Genomic DNA, 6,797 nt, shown 5'->3' with positions numbered 1-6,797 from the left:
AGTGTTGCTAATTTGTTCCTCGAATTGAAGACTCTCAATCCTAGAATCAAAGTCCAAAGATGTACAGGTTAGGTTGATTGGCCATGCTAAATTGACCCTAGCATAAGGGGAATTAGCAGGCTAAATCTGTGGCATTACGGGGATAAGGCCTAGGTGGGATTGTGGTCGCTATAGACTCGATGAGCTGAATGGCCTCCTTCTGTACTGTAGGGATTCTTGATTCTAACCATTTTTATAACTCTTTTCTGGACCCCAGCTAATGCCTTCACATCCTTCCTAAAGTGTGGTGCTCAGAATTGGACGCAATGCTCTAGTTGAGGCCGAACCCATGTTTAACACAATTTCCTTGCTTTTGTATTCTATCCCTCACTTTATAAAACCACAATCCCTTATGCCTTATGAACCAATTTCTCAACTTGTCCTGCTAACTTCAACAATTTGTGCACTAATACCCCAGGTCTTCTGTTTCTACCCTCTTTAGAATTGCATCCTTTATTTTAAATTGCTTTTCCTCACTCCTACTAAAATATATCACTTCAGTCATCTCTGCATTAAATTTCATCTGCCACATTTCTCCTATTCCACCAGCCTGTCTCTACCCTTTTGAAGTATATCACTATAATTTCACAATTCACAATCCTTCCAAGCTTTATCTCATCTGCAAATGGTGCCCTGCACATCTGAGTCTAAGTTATTAATATCGATCAAAACAAGCAATAGTTTTAATAGTGACTTCTGGTCTGTAAAACAGTCCACCATTACTCTGTTTCCTTACTTTATGTTCTCCCCTACACCACAGAACCAAAGAATCCCTACAATTCCTGCACTGACTCTCCAAAAGAGCATTTTACCCAGCCCCCACCCTTTCAAATATTAAATAACATTTGATGTGGCACCTTAACAAATACCATTTGGAAATCCAAGCACAGTGGCCACGATTTATGGCCACGTTAGCCACAGGCACAAATGGCTGCTGAGTCTTGAGAGAGGCCAAAAACGGGATTTGCGCCAACGAGATCTCAGAATGAAATCTTCCCCACCCTCCACCGATGATGTAATGAGATTCACACTAGGAAGGGCGTGAGCTGATTTTACATCTACAGGCTTCCCTTTATCCACAGCCCATGTTACCCCATCAAAGAACTCCAAAAAATTGGCCCCTTTCACAAAATCGTGCTTCCTGACTACCTTACGTTTTTCTAAGTGCCCAGCTATAATCTCCTTAATGATTAATGCTAGAACCTCCCTCCCATCTTGAATAGAGCGGTTATATTTGTTGCTTTCTAGTCTGTTGCCTTCTAGTCTGATGAAACCTTGCCAGAATCTAGCGCATTTTGGAAAATTAACACCAACGCATCTGCTATCTCAATAGCCACCTCTTTCAAGACCCAAGGACAAAGTCCATCAGGACCTGGAGACTTGTCAGCCCGCAGCTTCATCAGTTTGCTCAGTACCGCTTTGGAATTTCACTAAGTTCCCCTCTCTCTTTGAGCTCCTGATTAACTGCTATTAATGGAATGGTCTTTTATCTTCCATAGTGAAAACAGAAGCAAAATATTTGTTCATTTCACCTGCCATTTCCTTATTATTTACTATTAGCTCTTCACTGTCACTCTTGAGGACAAACGCTCATTTTCCTTACTCTTTTCCTTTTAAATACCTGTACACTTGTTATCAGTTTTTTTACATTTCTAGCGAGCTCTAACTTCTTTCTCCTGATTAACCTTTTAGCAATTCTGTCATTTTTTATATTCTGACCAATCATCTGACCTGCCACTCATCTTGGCGCAGTTATATGCTTTTTTCTTAAGTTTGATACTTTGCTTAACTTCTTTCGTTAACCATGGACGATGGTTCCGCCCCTTTGAATTTTTCTTCATAACAGGAATCATAGAATCAAGGAATCTCAAAAGTGCAGAAGGAGGCCATTCAGCTCATTGAGCCTGCACCGACCACAATCCCACCCAGGCCCTATCCCCATAACCCCACATATTTACCCTGCTTGTCCCCCTGACACAAAGGGGCAATTTAGCATGGTCAATCCACCTAACCTGCTCATCTTTGGACTATGGGAGGAAATTGGAGCACCCAGAGGAAACCCACACAGACATGTGGAGAACATGCAAACTCCAGACAGACAGTCACCCGAGGCCTGAATTAAACCTGGACCTCTGGCGTTGTGAGGCAGCAGTGCTAACCACTGTGCCACACTATATTGGAATATTGGAGAAAAGGGGGATATTTTAACCGAACCCATTGAGTGGGAAGCCCATGTGGTCAAATGGAACACTGATTTATAGTCTGCCCAACAAGGGTAATTTTAGTCTATCCCACCAGTCACGATACTGAAGTTTGGGTGCAATGCCTGTTTGACACCCCTCCAAATTTACTCTCCTTTGAACTTTACAAGTAATATGGGATGGGATGCCAAATTAGCATTCCACCTAACCCCATGGTTTTCTAATTTGGTTACTTAAGTTAAAATTGCCCACAATGGATGAAAACAAATTAGCAAAATGCTTTGAATACTGAAGAACTGGAGAATTGGCAAAGATCACTCTCAGGGTTTGTGACATCACTGGACCCTCAAGATGTAATGCTGAACTGTGGTGCTCTATTCTTAACATCCACTATTCGATATTTAATACACGTTGCGACTAAACATGAAGATAGTTTTAAGCACGTTTTAATGTCTGAAAATGTCAAGTGATTGCTTCTCTTCATTTCCCAACAAGGCAGAGGGGTAGCAGATGTCTCCCACTGGGGTGGGAATCCAAGAAAAAGATAAGTAAAAAAGAAAAAGATAGTGCTTTAAAAAGCAGTATGGTCCAAATGGGAAAGAAAGTAACTATGGCTGAAGTTTTTAGGTTGCAATTGGTAAACCATTGTACTACAAATTACAGAAGTGACCTCTACATCAGCCTCTGTGTGATGCATTATGACATCTTTTGCACATCTGTAACCTAAGTCAACAGCTGGCTGGTATAGCCCTAATGACGGTTCAAGTTTGTTTCTTACCAATGTAGACTAAGACTGATTTCCTGATCCCAACAATTTGGCCATCTAGATGTGCAGTTCAGAGCTTAATATGGAAAATTGGAATCTTTTTGACATCTTTTCTGACTACCACAGAGAATGAGCAGCCTTTTTAACTGTGTCAAGTTGATAATAAATGTATGGGTAAGTATATATTTGCTTTCCTTTGTAAAGAATTCATTTTGGTCTGTTATCAATAGAACAATATTTTGGGATTTATATCTGTGAAGAGATTCCTCCTTTGTCCGAGTGTGATGGGACGGCATGTGGCACAGTGGTTCTGCTGCCTCACAACACCAGAGACCCGGGTTCAATTCCAGCCTTGAGTGACTGACTGTTTGTGTGGAGCTTGCACATTCTCCCTGTGTATATGTGGGTTTCCTCTGGTTGCTCCGATTTCCTCCCACATTCCGAAGTTGCGCAGGTTAGGTGGATTAACCACACTAAATTGCTCCTTAGTGTCCCAAATATGTGTAGGCGAGGGGGATTAGCAGGGTGATAGGGCCTGGGTAAGATTTTCTGTTAGAGAGTCAGTGCAGACTCAATGGGCCTAGTGATCTTCTTCTGCACTGTAGGGATTCTATGCTTCTATGATGCATGGATGAATAATCCTTTACCTGCTTAAAATGGTAACCCAATGCTCGACACTGAAATATTTCCATATAAGTACAGTTAATACACAGTACATTGCAGATTATTGTTGGAAGACCTACTCAGGAGGAAGGAATTTTCTGATTTTTTTGGCTGTGTTGTTTTGGGCGGCCAGGTCAACACTGCGAGGCTGGCAGATGCCATGGGGAACTTGGTGGGAGACTTCTGTCCTTCAGTGGTGGAGGGCATGAACTCCATGGTGCATGATATGCACTCCTTGGCACAGGGCATGAACTCCATGGAGCAGGGCTTTAACTCCATGGTTCAGGAACTTGTGGGCATCCATGAGTGCTAACGCCAGAGGATGTTGGGAATTCTCAATCCCACTCCAGCTACCCCTCTATCCCAAAGAAGAATCCAGGGGTCCTCAAGCACCCATAGGGTGGAAGAGAAGCTGGTACACAACATCCCACCCAGGAGACTCTGAGAAGTGCCAGCACATCTGATTCCTCTCTTCCTATGACCGAATGACTCCAGTCCCTCAGGCCAAAGAGGGTGGCATCACCACCCTGCAGCAATCCGCACACTTCAGGTGTCAGCACTGCAGAGGACACCCGCCAAGGTCACGAGAGACAACAGGGCATGGCAGACAGCAGCCTGTGCTGTGGATTCCAGAGCAACACCGAGATGCAGTTGTCCGGTTAGAAAGGTTAACAGCATGGATGTTAGGCACTCATAGATAGCGGTGATCTATGTTCATCAGCACCCAATAAGTCTCACTTTCTGAAACCTCTCTGTGGCTCCCAGCTTTCATAAGATCTCTCCATGAAGTGCCACTGAGACCAATATGTCCATGCTCTCACTCCAGAGCATCCTCCATCTGCCCTCTGCAAGGCTGCCAGCTCATTGTTTGGCATTCCCTCACAATGGCAGAACACAGTCATGCCAGTTTCTCCTTGCCAATGGTTACATCCCCCACAATGTTCAGGGCCACCACTCAGCCCAATCATAGTGAAAGTCTGATTCAGCCCATGGATCCCAGCATCTAGAGTCTTCTGAAAAGTGTGCGCCTACCTCCAGTGACACTTAACTTCAGGGGCTCCCTGAACTAAGGAAGAGCCTAAATCAGGAGAGATTCAATTGTCGGCTGCTACATCGCCCTAAAAAGACTCTGGTCAGTGAGAGTAAGTGAGCTACTAACAACAAGACAGGAGTCAGACATTCGCAGTAGCTCTTTGAGGAACACTGCAAGTCATCATCCTCCTCCTCCAACATTGGGCAACTTTGCCCTTCCCATGACACGAGCCATATCAGTGAAGGTGTGCACTGCCAACAGTCAGACGGGAAGGGACATCAGCTTCAGTGGGTGTCATCACTGGCTCTAATCCTTATTATCTATGAAATAGGAGGCTGTGAAGGCATCCTAAGCTCTCCTGCCTCTTCTGGCAATCGCCACTGCCTGATGGCCTTCCTCTGCTCCCTCCAGGACCTCGTCTTTGTCACACACCTCGAGAGATGTGCCGATCCTCCACCTCTTCCTCAGACAACTCCTCGCCCTGTTGAAGTGCCAGATTATGGAGGGCAGACAACCACGATGCGTGGACACCCTCTGTGGGCTGTACTGCAGGTCTCTGTCAGACTGAAACGCATCTTCAGCATTCTGGTGATCTGCTCCTCCAAAGGTTGCAGCATCAGCCTCATTAAATCAGGTCTCCACTGCATTCTAGTGTCCTCCACACAGGCGTCATCAGCCATGTCCTCAGGGGACTCCTTGTCGCTAAAGAGCTAAGCCTGTAGCCACTGTGCTTCCTCAGAAACCCTAGGAACCTAGCATACACCTGGAGGATGCACTTTGTGTGGTCACAGACTAGCTGAACGTTAAGGGTGGAAGCTATGTATTTGATGAACTGCATGGGGATCGGAGAGTTGTGTGACTGCAGTCAATGACCCCATGCACTTGTGGAAAGCCTGCTATGTGGGTGAATCCCATGGTCTTGTGTTCGGGCTAGCCTGATCCTGGTCAAAAATTGATGTAATTGTGAGCCCTTGTGGAGAGTGCGTCAATCACCTCCTTGATGCATTTAGGAGCGGGGGCCTGTGAGATTCCACAAAGGTCATCATTGGAGCCCTGAAAGGAGCCAGTCACATAAATATTTAGGGCGGCTGTGACTTTCAAAGCCACAGGCAATGAATGCCCTCCAAGCCCCCAATGCAATGCCAACTGCTGGAGAAGGCGGTACAAGTGAGCCACCATGTCCCTGGAAAGGCAAAGTCGTCATCAACATTGGTTCCTGCTTATCTTTAGGACAGTCAGGTACTGTCTGTAGACCCTCAGCCGTGGAAGGCACCTTGGAGCAGCCACACTCTGGGCCTGTGCCAGTGGAGCAGGCCCTGCCATCCCTTCCTCCTCAGGGTTGTGCTCCTGTCTCTGGAGAGCCAGACATCTTCTCTCTTCTCAATGTGCTAAAAGAATGATAGCCAGTTCTATCGGCTCCATCTCTCTCTCTCTCTCTCACATTGATCATTGCAAGGGAAGAGAGAGAGAAAGAGTAAACATTGAGGAATTGTCTCCGTGGCTTTACCTTTTGCCGATCCACCTCGGGGAGCAGCGTCTCAATAGTCACTGACTACTGTGCTAGCCATCACATTGAAGACCTTTCCCTTACAGTCACCCAGAATGGACAAGACCCCACTGCACTCTTTCTCCAATCAGCCTGACCCAGTGGCCAAGTTTTTGAAACCCTCCTGTCTCCTGAACTCTCTCAAGTAATCATAGAATCATAGACTTGCTACGGTGGAGAAGGAGGCCATTTGGCCCTTTGAGTCTGCACTGACCCTCCGATAGAGCATCTTACCCAGGACCACCCCCCACCCTATCCTCGTAACCCCACACATTGATTCCACTAATCCCCTAACCTACACATCTTGGGACACTAAAGGACAATTTAGGCACCTTTGCCCTTTGTCGACAAGGGTGTATTTGTTCGCTCGCTCAGTGAGTGGTGAAGGGAAACCATGGAACTCTCAGAATGGGGAGGACAGCGTGCAAAGGGTTAACAACTGATCGGTTGTCAATGATACTCTCACACATCAGTGCTGAGTAAGTGGGCATAATTGGCTCAGCTGTTAAAGTAAAGGAATGTTAATAGGCTAGTCGCTCATTGAATCTG

The sequence above is a fragment of the Mustelus asterias genome, chromosome 3, assembly GCF_964213995.1.
Source record: "Mustelus asterias chromosome 3, sMusAst1.hap1.1, whole genome shotgun sequence".
Lineage (NCBI taxonomy): Eukaryota > Metazoa > Chordata > Chondrichthyes > Carcharhiniformes > Triakidae > Mustelus > Mustelus asterias.
This window is presented reverse-complemented; position numbering follows the sequence as displayed.